This window comes from Pan paniscus, chromosome 7, assembly GCF_029289425.2.
Source record: "Pan paniscus chromosome 7, NHGRI_mPanPan1-v2.0_pri, whole genome shotgun sequence".
NCBI classification, from domain to species: Eukaryota; Metazoa; Chordata; class Mammalia; order Primates; family Hominidae; genus Pan; species Pan paniscus.
Genome location: NC_073256.2, coordinates 73,714,345 through 73,732,828, shown reverse-complemented (window position 1 = coordinate 73,732,828; position 18,484 = coordinate 73,714,345). Strand labels below are relative to the sequence as shown.

The 18,484-nt window shown below is 38.7% G+C and overlaps 1 protein-coding gene across 4 annotated transcripts in view; it reads right to left on the bottom strand.

The window, feature by feature from the left end:
- FAM110B (family with sequence similarity 110 member B) overlaps positions 1-18,484 on the bottom strand; it is a 153,991-nt gene that overhangs the window by 113,681 nt on the left and 21,826 nt on the right. For all 4 annotated transcript variants that reach the window (XR_004672904.3, XR_010112936.1, XM_008975455.4 and 1 more), the window contains exon 2: positions 3,054-3,151. The gene's annotated coding sequence lies outside the window, so the exon portion shown is untranslated. The remainder of the gene's footprint in view (positions 1-3,053; positions 3,152-18,484) is intronic.

The following is an 18,484-nucleotide window of genomic DNA, read 5'->3' as shown; positions in this document are numbered from 1 at the left end:
ATGCTTACAGCAACCCTCAGAAGTAGGTATTATCTCCATTCTGCAGAAGATCACAGTACATAAGCTACTAACATACCTTAAACACTTCTCATGTGCCAGCTCATGTAGCAACTCACATTCCTAACAACAATCCTATGATCTGGGCACTATCATAATTCTGCTTTCCCATCAAGTAAACAGCTTTCCCAGGGCTGTACCTATTGCACATGGCAGAGTCCACGTCCTGACACAGGTCCTTCTAACATTAAAGCTCAAACTCTTACCCTCAGCACTGAGGAGTGTGGCTCTCCAGGACTGCTCTCTGTCACTAGACATGAGAAGAATTGAAACAATGGACAGGAAAGGGGCCAGGGCTGGTTTGGGCAGAGCCAGACCTTCCGACCTGTAAGTGAGCTGATAAATCCAGCTGGGACACTCCCCCTGCCCAAGTTTTCCTGAAGGAACTCACCATAAGAAAACAGAAGCCTTGCTTCAAAGCTGGCAACTCAATGATACCCGGAGCACAAGACCCAAATGACAGGGTTTCTGAGTGTCCAGGGCACTAGGCATTCCAGGATAACAAGCCTTGGTCTAGAAAGATGCACCATGTCCATTCAGTGGTCATCTGTCCCTTAGTTACCGCAGCCCACTGTGTCCCTCGGCCATAGTAGGCTCTGGACTACTGATTTTGTTACTCAGGCTCTTGGTTACCCAGGCCTGTTTCAGGAGGGACTGCTGGAATTTACGGCAAAATTGTTTTGGGATATAGTGGTGGGCATCCAGTGATGGGAGGGCTCAATTCCAAGGGCGCGTGGGGAGGTTAACAAAGGCTACCAGGGAAAGGTAGTAGGAGGGCCGAGCCTGAGACCAGCAGCAATGCTCTGGCATCCCAGGACGGAGGCAGGAAGCCAGGGTAAGAGGCGGTCAGCAGGAGGAAGACGTGTGGCAATCAACTGACTTGCAGCCGACAGCTTAATGACAGATGGAAACACTGTGAAAAATAAAACTATTTTTTTTCCTTTTTAATAATAGCCATTCTGACTGCTGTGAGATGGTACCTTGTTGTGGTTTTAATTTGTATTTCTCTGATGATTACTGACATTGAGTATTTTTTCATGTTTGTTGGCTGCTTGTATGTCTCCTTTTGAGAAGTGTCTCTGCATGTCTTTTGCCCAGTTTTTACCAGGGCTATTTGGTTTTTTGCTTGTTGAAATCATTTATGCTCCTTCCACAGAGGAAAGGGAAGGATTATTGTTGGTGGGAATGTAAATTAGTTTAGACACTGTGGAAAGTAGTTTGGAGACTTCTCAAAGAACTTAGAACTACCATTTGACCCAGCAATCCCATTATTGGGTATATAACTGAAGGAAAATAAATCATTCTACCAAAAAGACACATACATTCACATGTTCACTGCAGCACTATTCACAATAGTAAAGACACAGACTCAACCTAGGTGTACATCAATGGTGGACTGGATTAAAAAAATGTGGTACATACACACCATGGAATACTACAGAGCCATTTAAAAAATGCAATCACGTCCTTTGCAGCAGCATGGACATGGCTGGAGGCCATTATCCTAAGTGAATTAATGCAGGAACAAAAAACAGCATGTTCTCACATATAAGTAGGAGCTAAACATTGAGTACACATGGATATAAAAATGGGAGCAAAAGGCACTGGAGACTACTGGGAACTTCCCCCTGGAGTTACAGGGGGAAAAGGCTGAAAAACCTATCGATGGGGTACTATGGCTGCCACCTGGCTGATGGGATCATTTATATCCCAAACCTCAGCATCACACAATATACTCATGTAACAAACCTGTACGTGCACCTCCTGAATTTAAAATAACAGTAGAAATTATTTTTTAAAATGAAATCGATGTCTCAAGAGCCACATTGGAGTGGATTTACCACAGAAGTTCTCAGCTTAGGGAGAAGTTCACCACTCCTGCCCACCACCCAAGATAAGGGTGTTCACCTTGCCACACGAGTCCAAGTTCTCTATGGAACACTGGAACAATTAATGCATTCCTAACACAATGGGAGGTGAGCGCTCTGGACTACAAAGTGACTACAAAACACCATCAAATAAACCAAGTGCATAGGTGTGCCAGTGGCCCCCAACTCATAGACATCATTATTTAGATTAACAAAGGCCAAGAACAAAAATAAGTCACAATATTTACCAGAAATTATGAAGTCATATTTACCCCAATACTTTCACTCATAGGGTTAAGGCATTTAATACAGACTGAACACCTGAACATTAGTATGTGCATGGAGAAAAAATAATTAAAGAATGTGCACCTAAATCTAACCAATATTTTCTCTGGAGAGTGGCTTTTGAGTAGAAAGTTGCATTCTGTGCTACCTATCTGTAACATTTATTTGTTTGCAATATTTACATTATGTTAATAATTAAAAATATATATACTAGGTCCCATGTCCAGTGAGAATATTCACATATTCAGTAGTTGGGGAACAGTACACTGTTTCTGTTTTACTTATCCCCATGAGTGATTATAATTCTAACAGTCCCAATTGGGGAAGTTAAATACCCACTGAGTGTTCAGAATTCTCAGGTAAAAAAGCCACTGCAAGTGAGCACCCAGGCAAGTTCAGAGAGGGCTGGGAGAAGGGCATGCATTTCAAGGCCAGTGGGGATAGTGGAGGTGGGGCAGGTGCCGAGATCAGCCTCAGCCGAACCAATGGCAGAGCATCTGCCCCCCAGCAGCCGGCACAGAGGCTGGGGAGCGAGTTCTACAAGGATGGTTTTTGCCAATCTCCCCATTCCTGCCAGGGCATGGGAAGTTGGAATAAAGTGTGTGTGCTTAGAACAGTGACCAGCACAGGGCAGAGTCCACAAAAGTTTGCTAAATGAATATGAAAAGGAAGGGGGAGGAAGGGAGAGAAGAAAGAAGGAAGGAGGGAAGGGAAAGTATTTAAGAACGAAAAAGGTGGGAAAAATTGGGGAATACCTAAATTCTGCTCAACATATAAAGGATCAAATTTACTTTATAACCAGATTTCTACATGATTTTAATAATAAATTTTTAATGTAATTACCTTTTATTTCCTTTTCAGGACTTACAGAGCTTGGTAGTTTCTAATTCAAGACGTAGATAGAACAAGAATGCTGCTGTGGATGTCCAATTTGGAGATTTCTAAGAGGAAAAAGACGAAGATTAAAAATTATGCTGGAGAATAAAAGTGATTAAAAGGTATCATTAAAAAGAAATTGTTTTTCCTTGAATCACAGACATTATATTTATCTAAGGATAAACTGGGTTCAAAGCCCGTTTCTAATTCAGCTGCTCCAGGAAACTAAAACTGATTCCAAAAGGAAACAAAAATCAAAGTATGAGGCCAACTTCATGTATTCAATGGAAAACAAACTAAATGAGAGCCTGCGTATCGCCATGAGCCTGGGGAACCCCGGCTTTGCACTGCTTCATACTCAACATCCCAGAAAGGATGTGTCACTCCTTCTAACTCACAGAATCATGCAGGAAATGATGGAGCCTCCTCACAAACAACTGCAAAACTGGCTAGGAAAACAGGTACGCTGTCCTCCAGAAACATCGTTAATGTTTGCAAAGGGAGAAGATATCACAAGACAGGTCTAGTAGCTCCTTCTGTCCTCCAAATGCAGTTCAGACCCAAGGTCACGAACAAGCACATGTTTCCGCTGGTCCTGGACTTCTTTTTCCTGGATTGAGGACAGATCTTGATGGCCTCAACAGTCCCAAATTTCAAGTACAAACTATTTCATTATCAGCAAAAATTAACATAGACTGGACCGAAAAATGACTCCTTTTTACAAACGGGGAAAGAAACGGAGACTCCTGGAGGAAAGCCGCTTCTGCTGGACATGTTCTGCTTTCGCTGCACTTGGAGATACTGGGACGAGTCATGAAAGTGATGGTTATCGGGACAGCTGGCAATGCTAAAGAAAATACTGTGTTGAAAATCTTAACCATCTTCTCCTCCAGCATCTGCTTTTGTCAGATACCATCAGTCCAAATGACTGCGTCTTTGTTTACTCAAAAGCAGGAGCCAACAGACAGGGAAGGAAGTGTCCTGTCTGCAATAGATATCTTCTTTATTGAGATTTACTGTATATTTTGCAGGTTTATACGAGGAACCAAGAGAAAAATATTTTAAGGAGGCACTTGGGACTCCAACAGATAATGGCTAAAAAACTACTTCATTAAGATCTATGCCAGCGTCCTCAGCACTATCATCGCCTTTCTGGAGCGATGTGTAATGAATGATACACTAAACACTTATTAGGAAGGCTGTAAATCCTGACCTAGATTTTCTATTGCTTCAAAACAATACAAAGAAAGCCTGAAAATGCCCATTTAAATAACAACTAAGATTGATACTTTCCACTCACTTTCAAAACTTTCAAAACAGCCTACTTTCTCCTGTCCCATTACCTAACAAGGTTCAACAAGAACATAGAGTAAATTAGTATTAGATTAAAATAGAAATATAAACTCCAAGTTCCATGGTTCTTTTTATTGCTTTAATACCTGAAATTTAAGATAGTATTTTATTTGCCTGCTGAAGTATATGGGATTTCCAGAAACTCAAATTAATGAAATCATGTGCTGTTATTATGTTAGAGAAATATTGATTTAAAATATATTTGGGCCCATATTAATTTGATTGTGACCCATATAACAAAGCAAAAGGTTCTGTATTTTAATATTTTGCAACCAATATTTTTTGTCTTGGCCAAAAATTATATCTAAAATCCCTGTTCATTTTTCTCATGATTTTTGCCTTATCCTTCTCACATTTTTGAAGGGAGAAAATAGCAAAGAGCTGAACACTTACTAGAATGAATTCACAGATAGAAAAGTCACTCAACTGTGATTAAGACAGGGAGTAATACCACATATGGAGAACTTCAAGATTGGATTTATCTTCAAAGTTGCCATGTGAAATCAAAACGATCCTAATACAAATAACTTATAGCACAGATGCTTGAAACTTAGGGATCATATGGTCATCTGCTCCAGTTGACTCATTTCACAGATGAGAAAAAGAAAGCCCAGAGTGGTTAAGTGACCACTTCAAAGTCACACAGCTAAGCCAGCTCCAGATTCGCAGGTTTTCTAGGTGTAAATCCAGTGCTCTATTAGATCATAGCAGATCTTTAATTTCCTAAATAACCTCTTAAGAGATTACAATTTCATCTATTTTAGTGTAAAACAAAAAAAATCATTTTTAATCAGCATGATTACAACATCACAAGTCAACTCAACTTGCTGTCAATATAACCCACTGTTAAAAGTTATCAAGGGCATACGCTGCCTTTTGTCCCACTGATAAAGCTAGATTAAAATATGAATGCCCATGAGAAATCCAAAATGAAATTTGGGATATTCTTAGGTTGTCTAACCTAGATAAATTTAATACAAAAAGAGTATATAGTTTCCCTGTCTTATTCATAGTCAGATCATAATCATAGGTTTGCTGCAACACATTTTCAAGTCGATTTATAGAGTCTCTCAAGCAAAACGTAGGTGTTCTATACTCAAAGCTCACATAAGCAGTTTTGAAAGCAGAATTTCAAAATGATTTAGTATTAGTTCTATCAGTTCAGACTGAATTCGTATTCACTGAAACCCTAGAATCACTGCAGAGCACTTGGGTCACCCAGGTCAGCAGCTTATTAACAACAGTCATGTGTTGACTCTCCCATTATTTATTGCTGCACAGTGCTAGGTTCATGAGAACCGAAAAGGACCAGATGGTGTCCTGCCCACTGTGGGCTGATGATGGAGGTCACCAAGGAAGGCCTTCAGAGCAGCACTGGAGTTAAGGTTTGCACGGGATGAGAGTGTAACTGTGAGTGTGTCTTTAGATGGGTAGTTAGTAAATCCACATGCGGTTTTCCTGGGGAATGTGAACTGACAGATTCCGCAGAAATAAAGAGTATGTGAAAGGAAGCAAGGTAAGATAAATGAAATCTGGCCAACAGATGACAGAAGAACTCCTCTACGCATGCCCAAAAAAGCACACATGCACACACACGGTCAGGAAACAAAACATCCAATAAGAAATACTCCTTTCTAGAAACCGTGAAAGCAACGAAATATTTTCCTTATATTTCTTTTTATAAACTCACTATTGATATTAAGACTAAGTGCCAAACAACCATATTAAGGGGGGAAAAAGGACAAGATGTCCATTCCAACACATTTCAATAAAGAAAACAAAGAGATGCCAAGTAAACACAGGAAGAGATCTTCAACATAATTAATCAGGGAAATGCAAAATAAAACCTTAATGAGATACCACTACATACCAAATAAGATGGCTAATTTTAAAAGGTTTCAAAATATCAAGTGTTACCAGGCGCAGTGGCTCACGCCTGTAATCCAAGCACTTTGGGAGGCCGAGGTGGGCGGATCACCTGAGGTTAGCAGTTCAAGACCAGCCTGGCTGACACGGTGAAACCCTGTCTCTACTAAAAATACAAAAAATTAGCCAGGCGTGGTGGCAGGCGCCTGTAATCCCAGCTACTTGGGAGGCTGAGGCAGCAGAATCACTTGAACCCAGGAGGTGGAGGCTGTAGCGAGCCGAGACCGCGGCACCGCACTCCAGCCTGGGCAACAAGAGCAAAACTCCATCTCGAAAAGGAAATATAAAGTGTTTATAAGGATATGAAACAACTTGGTTCTCCTACAATGATTGTTGGAAATTCAAAACGTTACAAGCACTTTGAAAACTAATTTGGCAGTTGCTTATAAAGTTAAGCACATACGATATGACCCAGCAATGCTACTACTAAGTATATACCCAGGACAAAATTTAAACACAGAGATTCCACACAAAGATTTGCACAAGAATGTTCACAGCAGCCTTATTCATAATAACTCCAAACTTGAAAGAATCCAAACGTCCATCATCTGGTGATTGGATAAACAATTTGTGGTATACCACACGAAGGAATACTACTCAGTAATAAAAAGGAAATAATTACTGATATATACAACAATGTAAAGCAATTTCAAGAGGATTATACTATGGAAAAGAAGCCAAACACAAAAGACTACACGTATGATCGCATTTATATGAAATTTTAGAGAAAGGCAAACTGGAGCAATAGAAAGCACATCAATGATTGGCACAGTCACAGTGTGGGGGAAGGGACTGACTGCAAAGACGCCCGACAGAACATGCAGGGTGATGGAGATGTTCTATTTCAAGATTGTGGTAGTGGGTGCATAACTGCCATATTTGCGAAAATACATTAAACCATACACTTAAAATCAGTAAATTTAGTTATATATACATTGTAACTCACAAAAGTGCTTTAAAAAAAAAACCTCAGTGTTCCCATCTTTTAATATTCACGAACTTCCTCAATCAGCCCTGGGACTCCTTCAGTGGATGGTACTCAACATCTTCAAATACTTAATAAGGATTATAGCAATCAATGATGGCTAAGTATCTGGAGACCACAAAAAAGAAAAACCAAAAATCAACAATACTGCTTATACGGAAACTAAATTATTCCATTGTTCTACAACTTCTAATAAGTTGTGACCTTACAATAGATTTCCAAAATGTATTCTAATCCTATTTAGTCTACAATAAATTTATTCAATGTAAAGGGATAAACTTTCTAAAACTCTTGATAATCCATGGAGAGTGACATACAGGAGAGGGAAGATGTAGCCCAAGGTCCCTGGGTTTTTGGGTAAACACTGTGAAAGACTACCCACTTGTCCCTGTTGCACCTTGAGTTCGTGTTCTTTTAAAAAGTTCCAAGAAGAAACTCAGCCCCAGAAAAACAAAAAACAGTTGGATCCAGGGATGTCAGAGTTGGAGATAAACTTTGACAAACTCTCCTCATCACCATACTAAAAACCCTGCCTGAGGAGGAATTTATTTGCAATTTTCTATACATGTGACCTATGTAGAAGCATGACCATATGTAGAAGCTTGATTGTATGTAGAAGATTGATAATATGTAGAAACATGACCAGAAGCTGCATCTGCACTACCTTTACCTCTTCATACAATGATAGCTAACCAGCCTAATGAAAGCGCTGTTTTCACCATAGTTAGGGAAGGCACTGCTCTGGGAACTATCCTGGTGTCCATACTTCTTGCAAGTAATACAATCCCCTTGTTAAATCCAGTTGTGGTCATGGGACTTTCACACACCAAGAAATTGAACCCACCCATAAGACAGGCTTATCAAAGTGATTACAGATGATTCAAGGTTGACAATGACTAAAATGATATACAATAGAATCACGATTCCAAATGTGCTAAGCTAGAACAATTTCATAGTACTAATACCAAGTGCAGGTCAAAATAATAATCAAACTATATTTATTCAACACATATTTCCTGATGGGCTGGCATGTGTTAGTCACTATACTAGATGGAAAAGGACACCAAGATTAAGTAAAAAAGAGTCCTTGCCCTTACAAAGTTCATCATCCAAAAAAGGTAAGTAATGCAATTCACAGTAGAAGCTCAAACTATTTTATGTGAAAAAAGCCTGCAAGTTTGAGTTTATCACTCAGCTGTTAGCTATGGCAGAAATACTAGAGAAATTATAGGCTGCACTATCAGAAGCATTGAGTTCAGTACAAATATATACAAGCACTACCCTGTACTCAATGGGTTAACCCATGTAGCAGGGGTAAAGGGGATGTTCTATTATGTTGTGAATGTGCTCATTACAAGCCCTCTTCTAAAGCCCAGCTGAAGGTGCCAGAATCTTGTATAGTGTTGCTAACCCCCACTGCTAAGTCCCTAAGATGATGCATGAGTCTGGAAAGACCATGGACCTCCTGCACAATCCAAGTTGATAAGATCTAGCAGATCCTGAGAAACTGAGGCATGGGTGGATAGGACATGGACCTAAAAATATTTACATCAACTAGGGAAGTGCCTGTCATGTGGAGGAAGAGACATCATTCTGAGTAGCAGAAGTTATAGAGAAGTTATACAGCTCATGATAAGAACATCCTGGCAATTGAACAATCTCAAATCTGAATGGACTGCCTGCTAAGGTAGGGACACCTGGCCGCAGCTACAAATTTAGTAATACTCTCATCCTAAATTAATCTCAGTGTGACACTCAGGTCATTACCATCACCTCACAACCTGTCTCCCAACACCAGCCTTTCAGCAAAATTAATCTTTCTCATATCCAGTTGTGACCATGCCCTCCTGCCCTCATGCCTGTAATTTTTACACTTTCACTGCTCCTCATCACCTACAAGATCAAGGCCAAACATTTCTCAGGATGGCAGACAAGGTTGCTATGGATGGAGTCTCATCTACCAATGTCCCCATTTGCTGTGTTCCAGCTATTCAGAGGCACTACAGCACCCTCTCATCAGGCCATGCTTCTTCTTGCCTTCCCACTGTGCACATGCTACCTACTGTCTGAAATAATACCCCTGTCTCCTGCTGTGAGTCTGGAGACTTTCGGCCCATGCCCCCCTAGTTCAGACAGTGCTGCCTTTGAGAAACATTCCCTTGACCTCCCTGAGCTTTGACCACTTCTCCCCTTCATGCCCATGGTGCCTTGCTCATCTCCACGAAAACATTTGCCCCAGATATAAAGGTTAGTTATAGCTGTATCTCGTCACTAAACCACAAACCCCTGCCTGGTTATCTTAATCACTGGGATATGGCCCAGGATGTGACACTTCGTAGATATTTTTGAATGAGTGGGATTCCAAGATAGTAAATTAGCCATGTTGTTTATGTCCTGTCTGCAGTGTATCAACGTGGGTTATGCAGCAGATATAGTGTAAGCCCAGGCAAATACCATTATTATAAGTCTACAGAAGATAGAAGGTGAGCATCTCTCTAAAGGATCCAGGCTGCCTTAAGTTGGGATATAACATAAGAACCAAAATGATTAGCTAATATACTCTCTTTGGCATTCTGAAATCAACTGAGTTCAAAGCCTGCCTCCATGGCACTATGTGACCTTGAGCAACTAACTTAACCTCCTGGTCTGTAAAAAGGTAATTATAGCCCCTTCCTGCAAGGGTCACTGTGAGAATCAAATAACAATTTATTATAAAAAAGTGGGCAAAGGAATAGGCACAGGGCACACACTCACTCAATGCTGGCTGACTGTTCAGCAGCAGCACTGAGTAAGGCAGAGTTGTGTTAAGTCCTGGCCACTATTATTCATAACGTACCTTGGACAAATCAAGTTAGGCAATTCATTTTTTCATCAACAAATAGAAATAATGCCTATTTTGGAGGAATGTATGTCAACAAAATAATATATGTAAAAATGCCAGGCACAGAAGGGTCACTTAATAAAGTTCTTTCTATCTCCCTTTTTGGTTATGGATCATTGATTTCCCAACAATTGGAAAATTTTCCTTTTCTTTCCAAAAAAGGCAGGCTTATACAATTAGAGACATCTCTCTGAGGTTCAAACTAGTAAGACCAAAATCACCTCTCTATAATGCTCCTCACATGCTATGGAAAAAGACAACTTAAAAAGAAGCCTTTTATGTATTCTAATTATTTATTTTTATTTGGACCGAGTTGAAACAGATCTGTATATTTCTCTGGGTTTTACAAAAAAAAAAAAAAAAGCACACTGAAAGTTTCATTAAATTTACTCAAATGTAGCCCATCACTTTTGTTCATTGATTCTCTATAAACAATAACATTCAGCAAATCCATATATGGTCAAAGAAATGTTACGCCAAGATAGAAATTCTGGAAAATGCCATGATGGAAAAATCTGTAAGTGCTTAGTACAATGTCAGTGTCACAAAATCTTTTTAAGGATAAATATACTTGGTTGCAAATTAAAGATAAATACACCTGGTGGCAAAGAATACAGCTTTTTAAAAAGAGTGCTACACAGCTCACATTTTCATTTTTTAACACTCCTAAAAATGGTACTCAGACACGGCTTAGTATACAAATACATGTTTTCAAAGCTAGCACATTACTGACTGGATATGATCTAATTAATAATGTTGTCATTTTCCACGATTTCAATGATTTTGAGTCAATAGCTGGAAATCCTAACTCATCTAGAAAAGAAGAATACAATAACAAAGCAAACACAGAGTTTATAGTAAAGTTCCCAGCCAACATGTGAGCAGCAGCTAGATGGGACTACTATTTAGATCCCCATGTATGAATGTAAACAAGGGTAACTCTGTATGTTCTGTGGGACTACCATGCTATTCTAGGCAGGAGAGAATGGTAGGGCCACCTTCCTTAAAATCGTTTGAACTTGTGCAGGACCTGAGATTCACGAGTCCAAAACTATATTGAAAAATATTTATTTTTTCATTAGCCCAGTTTTTCCAAAGTCACTGTACTTTTTTGTCCAGCAGAAACTGTTGCAAAAAAAACATGTATTTTGTAGCTGCTCAGTTTTACATGCAAAATCCTTTATTAGCTGACATCATAAAAAATACTTATTTAAAGTAAAAACATAGGGGTAAGGAACTCACAAAAACCTAAAGTAGAAAGCACTTCTCTTATCTGGAGGCTGATCTTTTAAATTATTATTTTTAAATGACTATCTATTAAATCACTCACTGTGTTGCTTGAAAAATAAAAATAAAAATTATGTAATAGTACTTAAGTAACCCTAGAATACCATGCCAAGAAATTAAGTCAACAAATTTCTTTTCCACTATGATTATAAACTGGCAGTTTTCCATCCTTCCAAGTATTAGAGAGTTCTGATGAAGTTTATCTGTCTTTAAATTTTTTTTCCTTAAAAAATTAGTCTCCACAATATATTCAACATCAGATGCAGGGACTCTAAGTCTCATATAATCTGTTTGAAAGACACACAGGCTGCTGGGGCTCATCACCTGCGAGGGCAGGGCTTTCCCACACTGTTTTTCTGCCCCTGGAGAGACTAATCACTGTCTAACAACCCCCTGGGTTTGGGCTTTCTTGTCTAGAAGTATAATTGGAGCCTTCTTCAAGTGCTTTCCAGAGCAGGTGGCAATGATTTCAGGCCAAAGAATTTCTACTTTTGGCCTTCCCTAAGAAAAGCTATTCATCTCCTTAATAAGCAAGTGTAGAACAATGCCAATATCAATACTCATGTTTTCTGCTATTCTACAAAAATTAAGCATAATGTTAGTAAAACCAAACAGAATCCACTGGATACTTTTTTTAAAGGCTGAAATATAAATTTTATTGAGACATCATGTTTTATATTATTAAATTTTTAAAACTGAGGTAAAATGTATATAATGTAAAATTGACCATCTTAACCATTTTTAAGTATACAGTTCAGTGGAGTAAGTACTATCACACTATTGTACAACCATCACCACCGCCCATCTCCAGAATTCTTTCATCTTGCAAAACTGAAACCCTGTACCCCCATTCACCCCTACTTCTTCCTGCCTACAGCCCCTGGAAACCACTATTGTACTTTCTGTCACCACTGACTACTCTAGGTACTTTGTGTAAGTGGAATTATGCAGCATTTGTCCTTCTGTGACTGGGTTATTTTGCTTAGCATAATGCCCACATGGTTCGTCCATGGTGTAGGACTTCTTAACTTCTCATGTCAAGGGACATTTAGCTTTCAGAATAGAAGCACAGAGTTAGGTCTTTCTCACCAGTAAAGCTCTTGTGCATGTACAGGCTAAATACAAATCACTGTGTTTATGAAAGTGAGAGCCTGACTACACTACTAGCAGGATTCAGAGAGACTAGCACCAACAGCACCCCAGAATGCTGCTCACAGCTCAGCTCCCTTCTCACTTGTGCATCCCAGAAACTCTCAACACTGGCTCCCCAGCAAGTGGAATGCTAGAGCCAGGCCATAGAGTATGTGTGTAAAACAATTAGGGTAAGGTTTCACTGCAGATTGAACTTTCCATATTTAATGTCTGCTATATGCTCTCTTTAGAACTTCAAGGAAATTCATGTTAATGTTGTTAAATGTATTGTCATTTAGTAGTCAGAACAAACCAGAGTAAAACTGAGATTCCAAGTTGGGGTTGACTGCAAAATATACACCTTTAACCATTGTGCTATAAATGATACCTTGCTCATCCAAGTTGGTATTGGATAAAATAATACTGGTTGATCAACTTGGTTGAAGAAGGTAGCATTTATAGCACAGTGGTTAAAAGTGTATATTTTGTAGTCAAACCCAACTTAGAATCTCAGTGTTACTCTGTATTGTTCTGACTACTAAATGACAATATATTTAACAACATTGATACAGTACCTGAAACAGTAAATAATTACATTTAAACCATAAGTAGTAGTAATGCTAGGAATCGGTTCTGTGTATGTGTCTTTAACTTTTCATGTTTTCTGGCTTACACGTGATTGGGCAGTTCCATAACTGAAAAAGAGTGTCTCAGGGCAAGTCCTACAGAGCAATGCTTGGTTTTATTTATTTATTAATTTTTTTACTGCCTTTCAGATATCCTATTTGGTTGGCAGGTATCAGTAACCAGTGGTGACCCAATAGAATAGCACAGATGCCACAGATTTTTAAGTTGGATAAAAGAAAAATTAGAAGAATGTCACTTAACACATACAACTGGGCACTGATGGTCATCCAGTGCTTCCAACCGGTGAAACCCAATCAGCATCCAGGGGGCAAGAGAACTCATTGACACTTTACACTTTAGGGCACTTGCTTTAAAAATGTATAGGAGATTTCTGTGTCTAATTAGAAGCACAAAAAAGCCTTCCATCCGATGGCAACAAAAAATTTTACCTGGACAAAATAAAAAGTTACTTTTCTATGGGCCTAGCAAAAAATAATAAATGCAAAGGAGCCTAAGGCCAGGAAGAAAGTAGCCTTTCCTGGGTGAGCTGAAAGCCATAGCAGCTTCCCTATCTGAGGACTGCCTCGTCTAGATCAGGAGGAACAAGCCGTCAGAGAGAGACTCGCAGTAATAAGGAGAGAAAGACAAGCCTCAGACAGTGGCATGCACTGGTGGGACAGATTGGATGCTAGAAGAACAAATGCAAAAACAAATTACTTTCCTAATAAGCCTTCTGATCTACCACCACCTTCCCCCAGCCTCCCAAATTAGACAAAAAAGCAACAGTGGAAAGGTTAGAAGGCTGAGAGAAATCATGTAGCCCATATACTCTGATGATGCTTCATTCAATCTTTTAATCCAACAGGAAATCAAAGATCTAAAATTGTAGACCAACTTTCTCCCAGCTGAAATACTAACACGGACTTGTTTTTAAAAGGCTGATTAGGTGAACTCAACCTAATTAAAAGTGTAACTCCAACCTTAACTAAATGTTCAGAGATCTGAATATACAGCTCTTTAGCCTTATCTCCATTAAGAAGAGAGCTTGTACTCTTGAGAAATGAAACAAACAAATATTACTATTTTGTGTACACCTGGAATACAATTTAAAAATTTAAAACTGAAAATTTTAAAAATTTCAAAATACATTTAAAATGGGAAAATATTATCCATAAGTAAAAATAAACACAGTTAGTAAGAACAGAATCTCAGATGACTCACTTAGTGAGCTCACTAGTGAAGGACTTTAGAACAACTACGTCAAATATATTAAGGCGTTTACACAAATAAAAAAATCTAGTAGAAGAGATGGAACATTTTCAGACAGAAATAAAAACCGTAAAATAGCACTAAATAAAATACAAGACTAAAATATAATATTTCAAATTAAAAATTTATTGAATGGCTTGCTAATTGGACTTTGTAGAAGGAAAAAAAAACACACACAAATTTACTAAATCATAGAGAGAAAAGCAACTGGAAAAAAATTAAGTACAAGTGACTTGCAAGATAATACCAAACAATAAAATATACGGGCAATTAGAGGAGAGGAGAAAAGAGAGAAGGATAGGATTAAAAATATGTGAACAAATGTAGATGAAATGTACCAAATTTGGAAAACAACCAAGAAGCTCAGTGAACTCAAAGCAAATACAAAGAAAAACCCACCTAAGCATAATGGAGTCTAACTGCTGAAAATAAAACATAAATGAAAATAATTCTAAAAAGCAGTAACACAAAAAAGACACTATATACAAGGGAACAAAGATAATAATGATAGCCAACTTCTTTTTAGAAACAAGGGAGGCCATAATGGAACAACATATTTACAATGCTGCAAGAAAAAAAAGGAAGCTGTCAATCTAGAATACTACATACTCAGCAACAAAATGAAGGCAAATTCAAGAAGTTTTTGGCTAAATGAAAGCTAAGAAAGTTAATCACCAGCAGACCTACCCTATAATAAACAATAGAGAAAGTTCTTCAGGCTGAAGGGAAATAATACCAAATGGAAAAAATTTAGATCTCAGGAAGAAATGAAGCACACAAGAAATGGCAAATGTGTGGATTTATAGATAAATATTTTTTCTTTTTTCTTTCTTTTCTTTCTTTCTTTTTTTTTTTTTTGTTTTTGTTTTTGAGACGGAGTCTCGCTCTATCACCCAGGCTGGAGTGCAGTGGTGTGATCTCGGCTCACTGCAACCTCCACCTCCCAGGTTCAAGAGATTCTCCTGCCTCAGCCTCCCGAGTAGCTGGAACTACAGGCATGTGCCACCACACTCAGCTAATGTTTATATTTTTTTAGTGGAGATGGGGTTTCACCATGTTGGCCAGGATGGTCTCGATCTCTTGACCTTGTGATCTGCCCACCTTGGCCTCCCAAAGTGCTGGGATTACAGGCGTGAGCCACCGTGCCTGGCCTCTTCTTTTTTACATTTACAAAAAGATATTTGGCTGAAAAGTAAAAAATAATGTATTGTGAGGTTTACAGCAAACATACAAGTAAAATAGAGAACAGCACAAAGGACAGGAGGAGTGTAAAGGAAAATATACAGTTGTAAGATTCTTACATTTAATGTGAAGTGGTAAAATATTCATTCAATGTAGATGGTGATTCTCTATCTATCTATCTATCTATCTATCTATCTATCTATCTATCTATCTATCTATTGTAATCCCTAGAGCAACCAGTAAAAAGTAAAACCAAACCTTGGCTAAAATGCAAAGGAGACAAAATAAAATGCGAAAAATTACTAGATTAAGCCCAAGTGAGGCAAGAAAGAAGGAACAAACAGATCAAACAAATAGAATACAAAAAATAAGGTAATAGACTTAAAAATCAACCATATCAATGTCTAATATCATTGTAAATTACAATCAATGTAAATGGACTAAACCCCTCAGTTAAAAGGGAAAGTTTGTCAAAACTGAATAAAAAAAGCACTATCTAACTGTACACTATAAGAGACACATTTAAAGGATAAAGATGAGGTATACTAAAAATAAAGGAATGGAAAAAATATATACATATATATACCATGCAAACTCTAATCATGAGAAAGCTGGTGTGGCTATTTCAATATCAGATAAAGTAAACTTTAAGACAAGAAGCATTTCCAAAGACAAGGAAAAGGCATTACATAATGATCAAAGAGTCAATTATTATGAAGACCTGAGAGTTCTAAATGTGCATGTACCTAATTATAGAACTTCAACTAAATGAAATAAAAGTTTATATAACTAAAGACAAAAACAGATAAATCTACAATCACAGGTGAAGATTTTTAGCACTCTGCACTCAATAATTGATAGAACAGGCAGAAAAAATTATAAGGATATTAAAAAATTAAATACATTTGTTTGAGCATTTAAAAACAACAATTAACTAAATTACACATTTTTTCACATTCTATAGCCCTGTGAAATACAAAAACAATAACATTTTTGGTTTTGGGGATAAAATGACCCAATACATGTGAAGAGCTTAGAACAGTACATTATGACATACAGAGCAATCCTTAACAACAAAACACTCTTTTGAATAATTCTTAGTAATTTTATTCTTCATGTTTTTCTCTAGTCCTGGGGAATCTCATGACATTATTACCAGTCTGGTCTTTGTGTTCAGGTATTTCTCAGCTTTTGATTCTAGTACCAGTATTAAATACCTCATTAGCACCTTTCAGCTACTCATTCACATGAAATATCAAATCAAACCAAATATCAAAAATCCAATTGTGTGTTGATTCCAAGATACTGAAGCTTGTGGATATCTTTCTTCACAATTTATTTTTTAGAGACTTTGAAAACATCTTCTAAGAGATTGAGGCTGTAATGTCACTCAGAATTTTCCAAACAAAAACATCTTTTGGACTTCATGCCCCTCAGCACATACAGAAAAGAAACTGCACACCCTCTTCCACAATTCCTCCACTGTCACTGATGTCAAGTTCAAGTTGAGAGCAAAGCTAAGCTCTCCACTTCACCAATAGTAAAGAGTACCTGAGGCCCTTCCCCTAGACATCAGTAAGTCTAGGGTGGAGGCCTGAAATCTTTATATAAAATATGTGCCTCCAGTGATTCTTATGAAGAACTGGTTCGCATCTTAACTCGACTTTCAGGTTTTCACACAGATGCAGCCCTGCTACTCATTGGCCACATCATCTTGGGCAAGTCAATTAATATCCCTCAGCCAGTCTCTTATCTATAAAATGCAGACTTATCTACCTTTCAGGGTTCAATGAAGCGGCATAATGCCTTAAGCCTTGTAAATGCTCAAATCTTTGTTGAGGAATGAGTAAGAAAACGTGCATGATGATGGGCAAGAAACACATGCATCCAAGCTGCATGATTGAGAAGCACTAACTCCCTTACCTACCACACTAGCATCTCCAGTCCTGGCATCTTTCCCTAACTCAAACATTTCCCTAGGCACTGAAAAAGTAAACTGCTAAAGTTCTCCAGACTTGCTGTGCTGTTTCGAGCCTCAGTCCGTTCACTAAGTCTGTTCTATCTGCCTAGCATTTCCTTCCTAAATTTCTCCCCCTACTCCCTGCTTCCAGCCTACTCCTTCACCTGGCTAACATCTACCTTCTCTTAGAAGGCAGGCACATCTGATTCAGCTCAAATCTGACCTTCTTCAGGAAAGCTTTTCCTGGACACACTCCCTCCCTCATTCAGGCTGTGCCCATGCTGCTCATTGCACCAGCTTCTCTTGGGCCCTGGGCTTAGCCTTTTCTCTGGTGCATCATGAGCTCCTGGAGGGCACAGAACATGACAAACACAGACTGGAGCACTTCCTGGCATGAGGCAACACCACAAGGCAAACAGGATGAATACGTGGAGTTGGGTAGCTAGCCAAACTGAGACATTATGAAAGATCTTCCTTCGGGTTCTTGGCTGGCCAAAAATTTGACCTGCAACCAAGCAGCGCCAGGATAGGCTTAAGCTGGGGAGGAACTGAGCTCCCCGCTCCCACCAGCAGGTAGCATCAACTCTCCAGTCAAAGAGCTGAGCCAGAGCTTAGCCACATTGGGTGCTGGAGCCTCCAGGCTCTGTGCAGCCTCAGTATGACTGCAACCCCAGCCACATCTGAGAATAACCTCCCGGGAGGCCCAAGCCAGAAACTCCCTGCTAAGAAACTCCGAATCCCCACAGAATGTGAAGACAGAAAATCTGTATTATTTGAGCCACTAAGTTTTGGCGTCA